We start from the raw sequence: 19171 nt of genomic DNA on the forward strand, positions 1-19171 counted from the left end.
GCGCGTGGGGATCGCGCGCCGCCGGCCAGTCCCCCCCAGCCACTGCTGAGAACACCCCAGTGGCACCACAGCCAGGCAATGCCACAGTGGCTGAAGATGTGCCCCCCCATGCCAGCATCGGGACTGGCTCATGGACGTACTGTCCATGCACATCCCATGTCTCCTCAGCACCCCTGGGGGCTAGAGAGAAGCCCCCAGCACCATGGAAACCCCATATTTTGGGAAAAATGGGACATGCCTAGCCTCAGTTGGAGGCCTTGGTACAGTGATAGTCCTTGGGTGCCGCCACCTCTCCCAGCTGCCCATCGTTCCTCCACAGTCACCATTGGAGACCAGGTGTGAAAACCTGCTGAAATGACACAGCGGGGCCCCAGAGCTCTGTGAGCGGGGCAGGATGCTGGGCGGGTGCGGGACGCTGCTGGTACCCCATGGCCAGTGGACACGGGGTGCCTGTATCCTGCCCCAGGCCACATTGGCAGTGCCAGACCAGAACCACACTTGCCCATGCAACACCCCAAGCTCCTGTCCACGCTCTTCAGCGGACCATGACCTGAAACCTTGGGGGAGAAGCTGTGCGGCATCCCCCTTAGCATGGCTGTGTCACACACCGGGGTGGCATGTGCCACAGCCTCAGCAGGGCTCAAGGCCCCATTTCTTATGTACTGCAGGAACACATGCAAGAAGCAGTTCCTTCCTAGAGAAGCTCACACTAAGCAGGCTGGGAGGGGAAACTGAGGCATAAAGCTGGGAGGTGGTTGCACAGCTGTAGTTGTTTATAGCAATATAGCATTTTCCAGTGACAGCTCTGCTGTGTACACAGGGACTGTAATATGAAGCCAGCTTTAGGACCAGGCCTTGCTGGAGGAGGTGGTCTCCAGTGGTAGATACTCAAAGCAAGCCCAAGCAAGGAGGGCACCGAGATCTCCAGACATGCTGCATAGGGTGCTCTGCGCCCTCTCGGCTCAGCAGCCTCAGTGCAGGAGGTGTTCCTGGGGCGGGAGGTGGGTTTAGAAACATGGGGAGCTTTCTCAGGTGGAAAGGAGATGCTCCAGGAGGTCTCATGGAGACCTGCTCCAACCCTCTCCCTTGGCAGCAGAGCCAAACCCAGCCTGAGCCAAGCAGCAGCTTCTTTTTCAACTTGAGTGGGGGAACCAACAAGAGAAGGAAACCCAAAGACCTGAACACCTACACAACCCAAGATCATCAGGTACCACCTCAGTACCAACACCTCTGATCCTTGTGTGTCCCAGCCCCTCTCACCACTGCCAGGCAGAGAGTCACCGCATTGCAGCACCATCCTCCTACCCTGCTGCTCCCATTCCTCAGGAGAACACCCACAGTAATACATGGCTTCACGCTCTTTCAGTATGACCTGGCCAGGGCCAAAAGTGAAAGCTGTGATATGAAGCCGGGCACCTTCCTCCTCCAAGAGGCCTGGCCGAGATCTCTGCCCAGCTCCGACTGCCCAGAGCCCTTGGAAACCCAGGAGCCAAGCCAACGGCCAAGGGGTTCCAGCAGCTGATGCCTCCCCTTGGCTTTTCTCATCTAATGTGACCCTGAACATCACACAAAACTTCAATTGCACCAAGAAAAGCGTGAATATTCCATAAAAGCCATAGTTCAGAGGATGGAGATTCACTAGCGAAGCCCCAGCCATGCCTACACAGTGGGATGCCACCATGCAGTGGGATGCGGCTGCCTGGTGTCACCGAGCCCAGGGAACAGAAATATTCCTAAACCAACTCACTGGTAAGATGTTCCTGGCCATAAACATGGAAGGAATAGTCTATAATGGAAATAAACATGCATGCAGCAACCTAACAGCCCAGGGAGGCTTTCCCTCACCTGCTCAGTAGAGCAGGGGACTGACGAGAGACAGGCCATCGGGCTGCTTGACCGGGCAGCCAGCGTGATTCTGCTCAACTGCAGATTGCTGATGTTTTCAGGACACTAACATGGTTATGGCAATCATGATGATGGTTCTCCTCTGGCATGAAAATCCTGGAGCGCTATTGATATTTATCACTGCTGTTGCATCTCATCCCCTATGCAGCAGCTGATCTGCAGAAGAGGCTGACCCAAGGGCAGACAAGGAGCAAGCAACTGAGTAGGGACAACGCTTGGGAGCTCTGGCTGCAGATTTCTCCTCCCCTGGACAAAGCCAAGTCAGACAGATCCTGGCAAACAGCTGGCTCTGAGCACTAATGACAGGCAAGGGTGGAAAGCAACTCCCACCTGCAAGCCCCATAGCTCAGCCCCAGGATCTGCAAGTGGGTCTCCACCAGGCAGGCTGGCAGAGCCCACCGAGAGCAGATCCTCCTCCAGACCTGCAGTACTGCTTCTGGATCCAGCCCCAAGAAATAGCAATCAGCTAGAAACCATCATTCTGGACTTCAGTCCAGACCACTCACAAGAACACCCCCAAGTCTATTCAGCAACCTCTCTCCATGAGAACATCCCTAGCCACATCTGAGCTTCCCAATCCCTATGCTCCTGCCACAGTATTTCCAGTCTGCCTGAGATTACAGACCTGCCAGAAACCCATCCCAGCACCATTTCCCAGCCAGGGAGGCTGTGAGATGACGCAGCACCACCCAGCTGCCCCCAAGCCCTGCAGGACAGCACCCCATCCCCGCAGCCTCTGCTTGCTCCCTGGCTGCAAACCTGAAACCAGGTTTGCGGCTCAAGACACCCAGCTACAGCCCAGGTCTAACCCTGCTTTTACTAACACAACCCCTGCCTGCCTTCCCTTTCTCTTTCTTTTTCTCCCAACGCCATGGGCTGTGCCAGAGCCTCAGCTGGTTTAAATTGAACTTGATGTGGCCAGACCCAGCTGGTGTAAATCAGTGTAAATCACCAGACGCCAGGGCTGATTTACATGGGTGGGGGATTTGCCCCAGTTCATTTCCTTTGTCTCCTACGTAGAGAGCTCTCCTGCCTCCTGGGTGACTTGGAGGTCCTCCGGGGCCTCTTTGGGAGGGCAAATGAAATTTCTCACAGCGAAGTCTTGAGTTTGTGTTTGCTGGTAAGCAGTGCTACATATGTGGGGTGATGCTGCAAGATCACTGCTTGCTCAGGGAAAGTGCATGGAGGGGATAGTACAGGATATTATTTCAATGCTGCCTAATGCCTAGAAAAGACCCTGCTCTCGTCCATCAAGTGTCGTTTCAGCAGTTTAGGCTCTGAGGAAACGTTTGTTGGGCTGCCGGTCCCCTGATGGAAGCTGATAGCAGAGCCAAGCTCAAAGGCTGGGGAAGGGATGGGAGGAAGGGGCAGCAGGCTGAAACGGGAGAAGAGGATTGATCTGCAGCCTGGAGTGCTCTAAATGCTGTTTCAGTGACTCGTGCATGTGTACAGGAGATACACGTGATGTGAGACTCTTGCAGAATTTGTTCCCAAATTCTTCTGTTACAACGTCCCAAGGCATGTGCGCTTGTCCTGGCTGCACGAGAGGCTCCCTGTCCTGCAGGTCCCTCTCGCCCATCTCTGTGAGGTTGCAGAGGATCAGCCTGGGGTAACCCGCCCTTGGAAGGTGATGCCAGAGTCTGACCAAAAGGCCAGGCTGAGAGTAAAAGGAGGCTGCCTGAAGAAGTGAAGCCTCCTTTGAGATGGGGAACAACCTGGTACCCGAAGCATGGGGTGGCAAGTGTCCAGGTCCTGTCCACCCGGGCCCTACAGGCATGATGGGGTGGACACCGCTTGGCTCTGCTCTACAGGACCGGTGGATGGGGTCAGCCCCAGCTCTCTGCCCCGTCATGGTGTGGACAGACATCCTGGGTGCATGGGGGTGCAGAACAAGTGTTGGTCCTCACCCCAGTGCTGTCCTGCCCTGCTCCTCCTCCCGGGCAGACCTGCCCTCTCAGCCTGCCTGGCCCCAGGTAGGGCTTGCCTGCCCTCAGCAGACCCCGAAACCTCTCCGAGTCCCTCCTAGCCTGCATTTAGCCTGGCCATCCCCCTTCTGAAGGACTCAAACACCCCTGGCCACAGCACCACGGTGCAGGAGAAATTGAGTGGTGAGACCTGAACACCCTCCTCCCCCTGCTCCCAGTGCTTTCCTCCCTGAGTTTGCTCAGCTGCACAAATATTTCAGTGCAAATCCCCATTTCAGAGATGCAAACCCGAAGCACAGCCAGACCCTATTGCTTTTTTTTCACCACCGCATCCTAATGCGCTGTGACCCGCAGGGGGGACATCCTACGCCTCCCTGCTGGGTCCCGAGGGCTGGGAGCGACTGGCCGCTTCCCTGCGAGAAAGCACAAACTTTCTGCGTTTCCCGGATAAGCAGGGTGGGAGGGGATCTGGGAAGAGGCGGTTGGCGCTACTTGTTCGCAGAGGGCTGGGAGCAGGTGGCAGGCGGCTGTTTCGTGTCCATCGCAGCTTAGTAAAATGTGTCAGCATAGCATTCAGCAGCTTTGCAGCTCAGCCCATCCCCTTGATATAACTAATTCTCTGGCTGAGCAAAGAGTTTTCACAGCTAAACACCTTCTTTGTTTTGCTTAATTTTTTTTTGCAGAAGTTGCATTTTTAATTTCTTTTTTTTTTTAATGTCTTCATTTTGGGGGGTTGTTTGAGCAGGGCTGGGGCTGCTAGCATGGGACTGAAAGCTGTGGGAAGCTGGGGCCCTGGTCGCCCCACGCTTTGCTAATGCACCCCACTCCTGCCGGAGTGCTGATGCTTTTGGGGTTGGGCAGGATGGAGGTGCCGGCAGCTGGAGCTACGGGCACTGAGCAGCGTTCCCAAGAAGACGCTGCACGAGACCGCGTCTTGCTGCGCTTGCAGTTCCAAAATGAGCTTTAAGCCTCTGCGAAAGCCACATGTCAGTAACGGAAATTAAAGGCCCCTTGATTCTGACATGATAGAACGATTAAAGCCACATTTCTTGGCACGGGTACCTAACTCGAAATGCAGATATAAGGCTTAGATCCCCAAGGGGATTCAGATTTCTAATCCCAATTTATGCAGCTAAATTCCTATTGATTTCCCCCAGGTAGGACCCTAAATACCTTTATGGGCTGAGATCCAAAGTGGAGGTGTCGTGGCTTAGAAGGGGAGACCCAGTCTTGACAGTTTGGCCTCAATATTTCAGAGGGTGAAGGGTGCTTGCCTGCTTTCTCTCTGCATGCTTCCGAGGGGCTGCGCTTCTTGCTGGGCTTTGCGGATGAGGGTCTGGGTGTCCCCATCTCCTGTTTGCACTGGGTGGGATGTGCAACCAAACTGAGCCTCAAAATGAGGGTGCAGGTCCAAATGTCAAATCCTAAATCCATGAGCCCATCACTGGAGAGAGCGGGACTGAGAAAATGGGAGTGGAGGGTCTGCTTGGGGTCCCAGATACCCCCAGAGCTGGCCAGTTCAGATCAATGGGGCTGTTTTGATTTGTCCTCATGCAAGGAGACCATGCTGAGGAACAGCTCTCACCTCCTTTCCTTTTTCCCTCCCTCCCCAGCATTATCAGTCAGAAATCCTCCATTGGGTGCTGCTTGCAGGCTGCAGCCTCCCTGCACGGAGCTGGTGCATGAGCTGCCCCTTGCGATGGGGCTGTGGGAGTGAGCAGCGGTGACCACGGGGGAACATGGCAGCATCCAGGTCCCCACCGACTCCGGGCAAATCTGTGCTTGGAAAGGCCGGCTCTGGTGCAGGATGGCTAAACCTTTCCTCCTCAGGCACTCCAAAAACCTCTGGTCCAGTGTTTGCATTGTTGCTTCTTCTGGCTTTCTAACAGCTCCAGAAGTTGCACGGGGGGGTCTGCCCCACCTGAGGGATGTGACTGTCGGCTTGGCACTGCAAAACCTGCATAAATGCCCACTGGGAGGAAGGCGAATGTCTCGCGGATGCATTTTTATGATCATCACAGAGATGCTGAAGATGGACCCAAGCAAATGCTCCCTTCGCTGGGAGTTGGGGAATCCCAGCTCTCGGCTGTGGTCCATGCCCAAACCCCACAGCTGAGCTGATGGTGATCTCAAGCAAAGCCCCAGTGTGGGTGCTGCCTGCATCAAGACATTTCCTGAGCCCATCCAGCAACCACAGAACTATTCCAAGTGCTCCAAAGTACTGCTACAGCCTGCAGTCCTGTGTATTGTACAGGACAACGTGTACAATAGTCTGTAACTCTATGGGTCTGCAGAGCTTTGCACTGCCCCATCCCCATGGGACTGCGCACTCCTCCAGACTGTTCAGACTGTGGAAATGAATCTCCAATGCCTTCACAGGCAGCAGCCCGACATCTTCAGCTCATGGTTGGGAGCATGGAGGAAAAGCACATGGGGCAGAAGGGGTGCGCGTGGGGGGAGCCAGCCTTTGGGGAGGGCAGGGGCAGAAACATCATGTCTCTGCTCTGTGGTTGAGCATGGGCTCAGCTGGGTGCTTGATGTGCCCAAACTGGGCATGAAAACATTTCTGTAATCCATCTCAAAACATCCCAAAGGCGGCTGGAAGCCATGCTCCCAGGCAACACAGGGGACAAGATGCAATCCACCACTGCCCAGCACCAGGACAGGAGATGATGACCCTGTGCCAGGCTTGGCCTGCAGCAGTTACGGTAGAGATGCCTTTGGCTCTTGGATTTCTGGACAGTTCCCCAGATGTCCGTGAAATCCTGTTTTGCTTCCTGCAGCGCTGAAGCTGCCCCTTGCCTCTGTCCCAAAGAATGATTTTAACATCTCCTTCATCAGTCTCAGCGAATGACTGTTAGAGTCATTTTGGAGAGTGCCAGCTTTGCCAGCCAAACATGCTCACTCCAAGCTTCTAGCTCCTGGCCTTTGCTGGCCACACGTCCCAAAGGAGGGGATATTCTGGAGTAGCCCTTTCCTTGCACAGGGAGCATGGATGGGCTTCTCCGTGTGGGACGAGCGGCAGGGGCTGCGCCAGGTGCAATGTCTCTGGCTTACAGAGCACACGTTGACTGCGAGGGATCAATGCTGTAATTTAATTTGGGCCGGACTCCAGTCAGTCTTTGTCTCAGAGCAGCCTTCTTTAATATAAAAGCAAACTTAAGGCAGAGATTGCCTCCCAGGTTATTCACTTTAGCAGCGGGATTGCTTCTCCTGTGCTCTGCTGCACCCCCAGCAGCATTCCTTCCTCAATCCAGCTGTTGAACGGAGCAGGGGAGTCTGTTATGCCTAAGTTGGCTCTTCTTCCCCGCAGTGGGCAACAACCCAGCTAACGTGCACAATGCCCTTTGCAAATGTAATGTGCAAATTAGTGATCTTCATTTTGGGGCTGGCTGCGGGACAGCTGGTGCCTCTGGCTGGGTGGCCTCGGCCATATCTCCAACACTGGTATGGGGAGGCGCATAATTTGCAAGTCTTGGAGCTGGGATGAGCTGAGACTGGGCTGCTCAATTCATGCACGTTGGATGATCTGCAAAATGGTCCACAGGCTTGAAACAGTCGCCTTCTCAGCCTGTGGACGGGGATCCTGAGGGCCTGGGTCTGCTCCCAGAAGGTCTGTGCAAAGTCTTGGGCAAAGCAAGCCTCTGGCATGGGGTTGCATTTAACCATGTGGCCGTGTGACTGTGTTGTCTGTCCTTGGTCACCTCCTAAGCTGGCCCAGGGCAGTCGGCCTTGGAGCAGCAGTCCCCACAGTGTGCCCTGGCAACAGGAGCTGGCAGGGATTTGTCCCATCAGCCGAGACCCAGCCCCATCAGCTCCTGGGGCAGCCTCGGAGAGGGTCTGTGACCAGTCTGCTCTATGTCTTAATGCATCTGCACTGGAGCACCTTCTGGTCTCCAAAGCAGTCTCAGGAGTGCTTTGCACCAGCACACATGTGCACGGGGCGCTGGGGCCAGCCCTGCCCTGTAACGAGCACAGCCACTGTGGCAGCGAGCTGCGCCAGCCCCGTCTGGGCAGGAGAAGTATGGTGAGTTATTTTCACTTTTTTTTTTTTTTTTACGTGCTCTGTAGATCCTAACATTTCCCTGGGTCCCTATTGAAACCCCTGGCAATAGATATACAAAATCTTTTCTGCAGGACGGCCCCAGGACTCCCTGGGACCACCTGGCAGGAGTATCCTGACCCCTGCCTGCAGCCCTGCCTGCAGCCCTGCCTGCCCTGTGGCTGCGAAGGATCCTCCCAAGGCAGCGCGTTACAAAGACATCCTCAGGCAGCGGCCAGGCTCCTCTGTGCCTGAACTGGGGACTTGTTGCATGGTGCTGGGGGAAGAGATGGCTGAAACCCACCCGTGCATCAGGCCAGGCAGCCCCCTGCAAAGGGAGAGCCAGGTCCACAGCTCTGCAGGCATCTCCAGCGAGGATAACTGCCATTAACCTCTCCCTTGGAACAAGAAGGTGCAAATGAGCCCACAGTAGCCTCCTTTCTTCTGGCTGAACAAGATTGATTGAAAAACAAATTGGCGCAAATAAAGCATGTAATTAGATTAAAGCCTCTCGCCTGGAGCGGGTGGAAAGCAGTGGCCGGGTGATTCACAGGATCCCGCAGCCCCCTTCCCACCTCTGCAGCATCCAGCATGGCTCAGGGGGTGGCTGGGGCACCCGTCCCTCCGGTGGGACCAGCAGCACCCTGCAGGATGCGGCCAGGGCTGCCCACAACCTCTGGAGAGCTGCCCTTGCCGTGGCCAGTCATGCTCGGCCGCCCTGTTTTGAGCTGTGGCCCGATGCAGCATCCCAGCAGCTGGGTCTGGGCATGGTTCGGGTGCTGCCGGAGCACATGTGTAGCCCTGCCCGTTTGGTCTGGCCCTGGGACCCATGGACACTGCGTTCAGAGGGGAATCCACCCCCAGGCACGACCTGAGCCCCACTGTGGGTTGGGGCGAGTTTTCTCCCTGCTTCTTTAGCTTCCTGCTGCCAATTTTGGGATGGAAAGGAACGGGCCTGAGCAATTTTTGCTGTTTCAGGACATGGGTGCCTATAGCAGCAGTGGCCTCATCAGCATCCCAATTTTTTCCAGATATAAAGGGAGCGAGCAGGCAGGCTCACTGGTGACACAGTGGGGACAGCCCAGCTGTGACAGACACTAAAGCACTGGAAAACACCACACCAACATGGGAGCTTTATGGGGCATCCACCCCTGCCTCTGCACCCTCCTTGCCCCTCTCCCAGGAGCAGCCGGCAGCCAGGGCTGGGAGCACGTTTCCTACCCGCTCCCCGCAGGACCAAACCCAGCGCTGAGCCCCAGGAGACATGGGGGACACAGGGTGCCAGTCCTGACAGCTCTTCATCCCCACCCGGCGCTTCCCCACTGCAAATGTGTCCCCAGACTCCGATGACTGACAAACTCCAGGGTTGCCGCTCCCAGCACCCCCGGGGGCACAGCCCTGCCGAGAGCCGCAATCGACATGATTAAATACGTTAATAGGAAACCATCTGTCTTCGGGAGCGTTGGCCACCCTATAAATTCCCGGCCTGACAGCAGCTCCCCGGCCGAGCGGGCGCTGCGCGGGACGTGGGGGCAGGACGTAACAAGAGCCGGGGCAAATCAGACTTTCCGCTCTGGGGGAAACACGGCGACGGAGAGCCGGTGCTGGGGACAAGCACTTCGTTCTGCCAAGGGGAATCAGCATTGGAAATGTCCCAGGAAGGGGAGAGAATCAGCTCATTTCACTTCAAAATCATCATTATTATTTTTTCAGATGGGTTTGACAGTGATGCTAGGATTGCAAGTCCTTGCTCTGAAGCTCGTGGCTTGGCTACGGCGCCCAGGGCTTGTGGGCACCCAGGTCCCCCCAGTGTCGGAGACGGTCCCCGAGGTGGCAGCGTCCCAGAGCTGGGGATGTGGGGGTGGAGGGATGCAGGGATGGAGGAATGGAGGGAGGTGGGGATGGAGGGAAGCAGGGATGCAGGGATGTGGGGATGGAGGAATGGAGGGATTTGGGCATGGAAGGATGAAGGGATGTGGGGATGCAGGAAGCCCTGCGATCAGATTATAAGAGCACGACGCAGTTGTGCGTGAAGCTTATCTGCATTTCAGCAGAAGTTTTGTGCTGGTTTGTTTTGTTTTGTTTTGTTTTCACAGACTTTCTGAAATATTTTGAAGTGACCAGAAGTTTCCTCACTGGAAGCTCCTCACCCCTATTGTGCTCACAGCCATTCACTGCGGATCACCATGAGAAAACTCCTCTTTTCAGGAGGGAGCTGGATGCTGCGGCCAACCAATCAGTCAATCAATCACGCAGTCAATCCATCACCTTGCTTACAGCCTGAGACAAGTGAGAGAATACCCATGCAGGGCTGAATTAATTACTCATTTGGATGGGTACAAAGCTGGAGACACCCAGACTGCGCCCAGATTTACACCAGAGTGACTGAAATGAGAATTTCGCCTCCTGATTGTACCACAGGCAGCTGTGCAGACCTTTATTCCCAGCCTGTGGGATGCTCCTGGCTCTCCGCAGAGCTCGTGTTCACTGTTAGTGCTTCCTTGGAGCGAAGAGCTGTGATTTTTCTCTCTACCAGTGCAAAGTCCCCTCTGGCCATGCCCCATCCCTGGCTCTGGGAGCATCCTCACCAAGACAGAGCAGGCACGGGCTGTGCCCGCAGCCTGGCAGCTCCTCCCCAGCCCGGCCAGCAGCTGGGAGCTCTTCGGGCAGGAGGTGAGTGCCGCTGAGCCCTGGGCCCGGCTCCGGCCAGTCCCTTGTGCTGCTGATCCCCTCCAGATGTGCAAGCACTAACACGAGTGCGCGCACACATGCACGCACTCCTTTTCATTGAATATCAGTGCCGGGTGATGACCAAGACATGTTGCTACTTCAAATCTGAAAAAAAACTAAGGCTAGCCAGTACTCTGCTTGCAGTTCTGCAGAGTTAAGACTTTGTGATTTCCTTTGTTGGTCTTGAGACAAATCTAGTTTGAAATCAGATATCTCCTCAGGCTTTTCCCTTTCAATACGTATTGGCTGGCAAAAACTAAACTCTCTCATGTCTTTTGATAGTCCCTTTTGCGTTAAATTTGCAAGGTGCTATATAAGTTGGATTTTTGGTGTATTTTTTTCATTTTATTTCCTCTGATAGAGGAGATCTGCCCAAGGATCAGCCTCCCACAGGAACCTGTGCTCCCTCCGCTCAGTGGAAAGCATCCCTCCCTCCTCCGGGCAGGGTGCCTGTGGCAGTGCAGTGCCTTGGGGAACACAGCATCTGCCCGGGCCAGCCACCCCGAGGGCTGGCAGGAGGCTGGAGGAGGTTGGGTGGCTGTGCCATGCCCAGCAGCTGAGACTCAGAGCCAGCCAGCCAGCCCAGCCAAGAAGAGACCCGGACCTGCTGGGGTGACTGGGCTGGTTTGGGGCCACTTCTGAGGCAAAACCACAGCACAGGGGGACTCCAACCCAACCATCACTCCATGGGGGGCCAAGGCCATGGGAGGCAGGGGGAGATGGACTTTCAAGGGACATCTCCCCGGCCCCTCTGACACAGCCTCTGAGCCTACGTTGGCAAGACGCCATGGGCAAGTGCCATCATCCAAACAAAACGACGGTGGTGCAACCCGGGCGCAGAGCTGCCCCCTTCCCTCCCTGCTTGCTCAGTGCTCTGGGAAGGAGGGAAGAGGTCAACTTCAGCATGGTGTGGGACTTGCTTCCTCCAGCCCTCTGAGATCCCACCCAAGAGCCGTGTTCACATGCCCGTGCCCAAGCACAGAGTGATGAGCCAGGTCCTCTCTGGCCAAGCCGACAGCGTGCATTGCATTTGCCCCTGTGGGTACAACACTGGGGAGAGATTTGCCACTGACTTCACTCGGGGATGGAGCTGGTTCAGCGGTTTAGATAAGCATTCCGGAAGGGGCCGGGAAGCATTGGTTTGGCCCCGCGTCCCGTCCCGACCGGAGGCGCTGTGCAATGCCAGCGGCCCATCCCCACACTGTCATTTTCCAAGCAAGCCTCGCACCCCTCACAGATGTTGTGGAGGCAGCTGGCGGCTCACATGGCGTTGACTCCTTGTTTCCAGCTGCTGCAGCTCATTAAAAGGAGCTATGGTACATTTAATCCTTTCCTAATGTCACTTTTCCCTTGAAGCTGTTGCTGCAGTGATGATCACAGTGTTTATGTGAACATGAGCAGAGGGGACAGTGGTCCACAGCCTCTGCTTGGGAGTGGAGATGTGGAGCCAAAAAGACCACGTTCCCACAGGGATGCATGGGTACAGGCTGGCCAGGAGGCTGGAAATAAGGAGGAGGCTCCCAGCTGCCCAAGCCATGAAATTCAAGCACAGCCCCCGTACCCACAGTGGGAGCAAGTGATTTAACCCATCTTTGAACGGCGTCTGGTGAGGTTTTGCTGGAGCGATGCGAGTGCTGGTGCCAGCAGATCTGAAGGACCCCTTTTCTTCCATGTCCACCTATGAGGATGGCTGTGAACCCAGGACCATCCTCTGAAATCTGTGTTTTGCCCTTCTGCTGTGGGACGGATGAGTCCTGTTCCTGCTGCACACCCCCGTGATTGCCCCAGGGGTGATGGTATGTACCTGGGACCAGGGGACTCTCCTAGGGTGGCCTTGCATTGCCCTGTTTCATCTAGGCATGGGCAGGCAAAAATTAAAGCCTTTGACCTTCAGACAAAAGAAAAACAACCTTTTTGAAGGGCAGGACTACTCTGACTACCAGCAAATGATGCTGAGACAGGAGCACCAGCTCATCAGAGAGGCCAATTTTCCCCATTCCTGGCTCTTGGTGGAGGTTTCTGGTTAAAATTTGGAAATTTCACCCCAAAGCCCAAGTCTGTAAGTAGTGAAAAGCCAGCTGCAGCCTGGGAAGGATGCACAGCCTCCAGCTCTGCCATGGGACGGGTTGGGAAGAAATCAAGGGTGTTCACGAAGCTGGGACATTGATGTGGGGTGGTGGAAGGGGCAGGGACCCCCGTGGAGGTTGCTGGGGGAGGTTTGCATTGGGCATGCATGTGCAGGTGCACGTGCGGTGCACAGGGAAGGAATGGGTGGCATGGGGGCGGTGGTTTGTCCCAAGCACTCCCAAAGATGCGTGGTGGGGGCTCTGCACTGCGACGGCACCAGGGGCCGCCCGGCCGTGCAAGGCGGATGGAGAGCTCTCCCCCCGGGGAATGAATGTTTTCAAGTGAATGTTTTCTACTATTTCCTACAAAGTTTCTATTTTCCCGGACTGAAGCCATAACCTTTGCGTGTGTTTTTTCCAAGTGAGACACAGAAGCAGGAACAGTCTTGAAAGGCTCAGACAGCCCATGGAATTGGGGTGTTTTTCGAGCTTTTTTGTTTTTCCTTGAGACTATTCCAGATTATTCCAGAACAGAGACCTGACTGCCCATCTCCCTTCTCTGAGCTGCTTCTGGAAGGTATTAATCATTCTCACATACCACGGCATGCATCCACCTTTGCGCTGGGTTGCCTGTGTGCTCTGGGAAAGCTGCAACCTGCAGCCAAGATGCTTTGGGTCCGTGCACATCCAAGGGAGCCCCAGGGATCACTAAAAGTGGGGGTTTTTCCCTTTTCTGCACTTACATCCAGCCTCTTCCTCACCAGCCAGGAACAAAAGGGCCCAGGCAACACCTTGAGCCCAAATGACTTTTGGAAAGTCCAGATCTGGTTTTGAAATTGCAGAGGCTCATTTCCAGGGGAAAACCATGCAAAGTTGCATCAATCCAATCACCTGTTTTTATTTAAGACACTAGCTGAAATCATCCACCTAAGATAATCATTTCCAAGCCAATCTGGATTCAATTCAGATAAGACAATGACTGACTGGCAGGTTTGTAAACCTTTTCCCCCCGCTGTTATTCTTTTTGCCCTTTCACTATGGCCCCTTCTGCATCTCTGAATGGGTCCAGAAAAGGATGGGGTGGTAGCAAGAGCTTTCCTCGCCTGGCCACGAAAATGAGAAGCACCCGCTCCTCATCCTCCAATATCCCGACATGGGAGAGCATGAATGCATTTCATCTAAACAATTCAGTTTTGGACTGTTTCCCCCAATTGATTTGGACCTCTGAGAGCTAAGTGGAGCCAGGCAGGACCCCCCACGCCAAAGTCAACATTGTTCCACTCCTTGTACCAAGGCCAGCTTTGGCCCATGCTCTTTTGAAATTTACCCCTCGTCGACTCAGAGCAGTGATGATGCTAACTTGGCTCTTGGCAAGGAACGTGCTTTCTGTCCCGTGTAGCTATGAGCAGAGGAAATAAAACAGCATCTCTCCCAGAACTAGCTGCACCCAAAGTCTCCCACTAATTTCTTCCTCCATCTCTATAACCCTCTATGTGCTCCCATATTATGCGAGCTTTGGCACGCAGACACACCGATTTAAGGGTTTGCCAAGAAAACAACATGAATTTCAGCATGATGCTTCAGGATGGCGGTGGGACATGAGTGATGCCAAGACCTGGGACCACCTGACGCTCCCTGCCAAGGGGAAGGAATGGAATATGGAGGGTTCAAGCTCCCTGGGCAAAATGGTGCTTAAAAAGTCCAATAAACATCACTGCAAGAAGAATTATGATTGGATGCTGGGCCCATCAGATTGCTCAGCTTGGCTCAGCCTCTGCTGGGCTTTCATGGGGAGGTGGCGTGAGCAGCTCCTGGCGAGATAGATTGGTCCCCGGTCGCCCCTCTGGGTAGGAGCGGGGACATCTGGCCCTCCAGTGACACAGGGATCCAAGAGATGCTGTCGAGTCATTCCTCATGGCTCATAGGCTGTCATGATTCCCGGCTCGCTCCCAGCCTGTGGATAACCCTCTCCCAGCCTCCACCAAGGGGTCCCTTTGCTGAAGGGAGGTCTCTAACCCTTCTGAGATGTTCTCAGTTACAGGCTTTATGCAAATCCAGTTGGGCTCGGGCAGATCCCTAAATAACCCTTCTCTCCAGGACAAGGATGCAGAGTTATGGGACTTGCTCCTTCCCCGACGGGGCCATTTGCTGCCCCGATCTGTCAGGGCTCAGGGCTGGAAGCTGCATCCCTGCCAGCAGCATCAGGGAGAGATGGTGCCTCTGTAGCAAGGCTGGAAGGTGTTTCAGACCCTACCCAAAGCCTTGGTCAAAGGTGAGGGGCATGTCCTGACCAACATGCCTCTGATCCCCACAGCCATCCCTATAAGCACTCTCCTAAGCAGATGCACGGGTGGCAGGGAGCACCTGGCTCTCCCCACCGGCTGGACAGGGACCTGCTCTTCAACAAAGTGTCCAGGTTTGGTGCCTAAAATAAGCTATGCACCCCCTTGTCCTGCTCAAGGGTCCTATCACTGCAGGCTTTATGCTTTTGCCTTGCTCACCCTGGCCCTGCTCGCTGGCCAGCTGAGGGGCCACGGGGGCAAATAGCCCAGCACTGGCCCCAGCCCACCCAGCACAGTGCCTGGCACCGAGCTGGTGGCCGTGACTCACAGCCCGGGGCTGCTGCAGGTCACAGTGCCATAGCACATCAACTCAGGGCAGGCGCTGATGAGGGCTGTGGCCAATTGAGGTGGCACATGGAATTTGGGATGGCTGAATGCAGCTGCCCCGGTTGGCATTTGCCCAGGACAGTGCGGGGAGTTCACAGAAAGGAGCTGTTTCCCTGGCTGTGTCGGTATTTGTGTGGAACACACAGGTGGGAGATGTGTCACCCCCAAACCACTCCGATTCACCACCTGTGAATCGTGGGGGCAGCAGGACTGGGGCTTCAGCAGCACTTTCCTTTCAGCTGGGATGTTGCCTGATGGATGTGGATAAACGCTGTTTCCTCCAAGCCCTCGCCTGCATTCAATCCCTCTTGTAGTCACGCTCTGGGAATACGTGAGAGGACATGGGGACTGGCAGAGAAACGACTGTGAATAATAGGGAATGTCCTCAGAAGGCCCTTACGGACTGATGAACAGGGACATGCCCAGATAAATGAGCTCCTAACAGCAGCAAAATGGCATTGAGGCATCCCTGTGGCCAGTTCAAACTGAGGGACACTGCTCAAGTGTCACCTCTTGCCACCAGCTCCAAGGCTGGCAGGTGGCTTAGCAGGGCAAACTGCATGGAAAGCTGACCTGAGGGATGCTTCCCACCATGATGATGGGGCAAAGCAATCATTTACTCACTCAGAAATGCACCCTGTGCCCTGCAACCTTACCTCAAGCAGGGAAGGGAATGGCATGAGCCAGGTCCTGCCTTTAGGAAAGGGCTGGGGCAGGTGCACTGGGTGGGATGTGCCCTGGCCCCTGGCAGGAAGGAGCTCAAGGAGAGAAGACTTCACCAAGGACCACAGACATCCAAGGGTGACTTGGAAAAGCCAACATCTCCCCCACACCCCTAATGACCCTTGGTGGGTCAGTAGAGCATGCCGTGAGTGCTGGGGCTGCTTCTGCTCTCAGGGGCAGCAATGGCGCGAGGAGATGCCAGCACGGAGACACTGTAGCTCCACACAGGGCTTCATCTCAGGAACCAAGCTCCTTGCAGAAAGGGCTGTGAGAAGCCATCTCCTCAGCTGCCAAACATCCACTTTTCTTGGCAGAGCCTGTGATAAATCTGGTGGCATTGTGGTACAAGAGCTCTCTCTGCTCTGCCATCCCTGCCACAGGCTGGGAACAGAGCAGGTTTGGGAGGCTATGGGGGGAGGAACAGATGGATCCTGGTGTGGAGCATAAAATCTCAGTGTTCCCAGGCCATGAGACAGAATATTTAGTCTGCAAGTTCCCGTATTTCATCTGTTGAGCTTTTGTATTTAAGCAATGCCCGGGTTTATCATTACCTGATGCAGGGTGAAAGCACTGCCCTGCAGGGCTGGAAGGGCCAAGTAGTGCTTGACTCCCCACTCGACACGTTCAGTTCATAAATGGTGATGCCAAGTGTCAAAGGCCCCATCCCCAAAGACTGATCAGTGAATCGAGCGGGTGAAGATGCTCAATTTAACGTGATGACACCGTGGAGCAGCGGTCACCCCAGCAGGATCCAGGTAAAACCTTCAGGTCCTGCTCTGCTGCCATCCATCTTCTGCCACGGAGGGGACTGGCTGGGATTGAGCCTCTCCTGCAGTGCACACTCAGCAGGGCAGCAGGCACATTTTTCTGGAGGTCCCACTGATCCTTAAACTACTAGCTGATATGCTCTGTCTGCCTATAAATCTTCCACATATCAGGAAGACAGTCCCTGTGGATGGGAAAAACCCACCCTTAATTAAGCATCGAAAAGTCTAGGCTAGACCCTGGGCTTCCTTTATAGCAAGGGGTGAAACAGAGAGTTGCAGATATAAATTCACCCCCCCCAGAATGAGATGGGGAGAGGGAAGCCCACTTTACCCCATGCATCCAGCATGTTTAGCTGGCACTGCTGGGATGCACCTACAACATCGCACTGAACTGCGGTGTTGGGATAAATGCAAGAGTTGCAGAGGCTGCAGGAGCTGCCAGCTCTCACGATGCTCCTGAGAAGACTTGGGGTGTGCCTGCCAGTCCCAGGGGCTTGGCCAAGGCGGGGACGTCCCCGCACTGAGTCCTCTTGCAGCCAGGACAAGATGGGAGGTTTAACGGGAGCTTTGGGGAGGAGCTCTCTGTGGCTGAAAGAAGATGGTGAGATGCACTATGGCACTTAATTAAGCTCCTGAGGAGTTGAGGAAGAAGGTTCTCCTGATGGAAGCAGGTAACAGAGTCTGGTATTGCCAGGAAACAATGTTGTAAGGAAGAGAAGGCCTGCCCCTGCTTGGCTTCAGGTTAGGTAGGACAGTCTCTATTCCTAATAGCTCGATACTTCTTTGTGATAGACTCACCAAACCACACATCTCACGTCAACACCTAATTAATAAGGCAAAGTAGCAAAAGGGCTGATCACCAGAACCTGAGCTGGAAGCATGCTGGCTGGGGCAGGTTTTTGGTGTGTCTTCATGCTCCTCTCAGCCCTGCAGGTCAGTGCAGACACTTTAAGAAACACACACAAAGCAATAGGCACAAACCCAAGACTGCAAGGTATTTCTTGCTCATACCAGCCTAAGAAAAGACACTGAAACACAGAATTGCTGCTACTGTGTTCACAGGTGGCAGAACTTGTCCTTTAAATCAGTCACACAGAAAACCCTGGGCTTCACTTTCCCGTGACACTGGGGACCGAAGACCTTGTCCCTTTGGTCCCTGGGTTTCCCATCCTGGGAAGAGCTCCTGAGCATACAGCAACACCCACAGCCTGCGTGAAAAGCCCTGCCACGGGGCGAGCCTTGGCTCAGAGTTCAATTCAAGGCCGATGCCCATCACTTTTAGTACAAAATCCTTAATTTATGAACCCTCCTACACTGGTGAGACACAAGTAAACAACCTTTATACCCCATGTCCTTCACAGCCGTGGCGCTGTTCAAATACCCCGGGAATCTGCAGGCAGCGGGATGGAATAAGTCACCGTTTCCCGGGGCCCTCCGGCTCCTGCTCAGACCCGTCTGACCTCAAGGGAGCTGGGGACAGGAAAGTCCCTTGGTGACATGGTGGAGGCAGGTGTCGATCCCTCTGGGGGTGTAAATCAGGAGGGGAGGATGTGGGGTGTCGGTGCAGTTGTGGTGGTGGAGATGGGGTGTACAAAGAGATGCACCGAGCCCCGGGTCAGCATTGCACGGGTTGTATCTGGCGCAAGGACAAGGAGAGGGGAAACGGGAGGATACACGCAGCATGATGTGCCAAAGCTTTCTCAGGACGATCCTCTGTATTGCAGCTTGCATAAACGTGGTGATCCAAGCACCACTGTCCCCAGGCTGCAGCCACTACTGCAGAACCTTTTACTGCAGGACCTGCTGCTGCAGAACCTCCCGCTCCGAGCTAAGATACTTCCCCCGGCTCTTACAGTCACTGGCCTTGAGACACATCTGAGCACAACCGTCCCCAACAATGCCGCTGACCACAGCCGTGTCCCACCCCGCTGACCCACAAAGCCGACCATGAGACACGTTGCTGTTAAGGTACAGAGGACACATCAGCACCTAAGATTGCTTAGCACCAGAAATACAAGGATCTAGGCAAAAAAAAAAAAAAAAAGGAAATGCTCACATGCAGCAGTAAGAAACACTTAGGGTTTTTGTTCTCTTTTAGGGGATTTTTGGTTCTCTAGTCCTCCTCCACCAGAAAAACTCAGCTGGACTGTTCTCCCAAGTTTTTCTTTTACTACTTCTACTACTTCTGTTCTTCTACTGGAGTAGGTAACCACTCAACTTTAATAATCAACCAGTAGCGGTCTTGAGTCCTTACCTCTTTTCCATCAAGCATCGGTCCCACTTTGGGTAACCCCTGTGTGCTTATAGATTTAGCCACCTCTGCGAAAATCTTTCTGCATCTTCC

General features: G+C 54.6%; 1 protein-coding gene across 1 annotated transcript in view; it reads right to left on the bottom strand.

The window, feature by feature from the left end:
* Positions 1–19171, bottom strand: part of NTN1 (netrin 1) — a 51385-nt gene that overhangs the window by 10724 nt on the left and 21490 nt on the right. The window lies entirely within an intron of this gene.

The sequence above is a fragment of the Pygoscelis adeliae genome, unplaced genomic scaffold (assembly GCF_000699105.1).
Source record: "Pygoscelis adeliae isolate BGI_AS28 unplaced genomic scaffold, ASM69910v1 Scaffold11, whole genome shotgun sequence".
In the NCBI taxonomy this organism is placed as follows: domain Eukaryota; kingdom Metazoa; phylum Chordata; class Aves; order Sphenisciformes; family Spheniscidae; genus Pygoscelis; species Pygoscelis adeliae.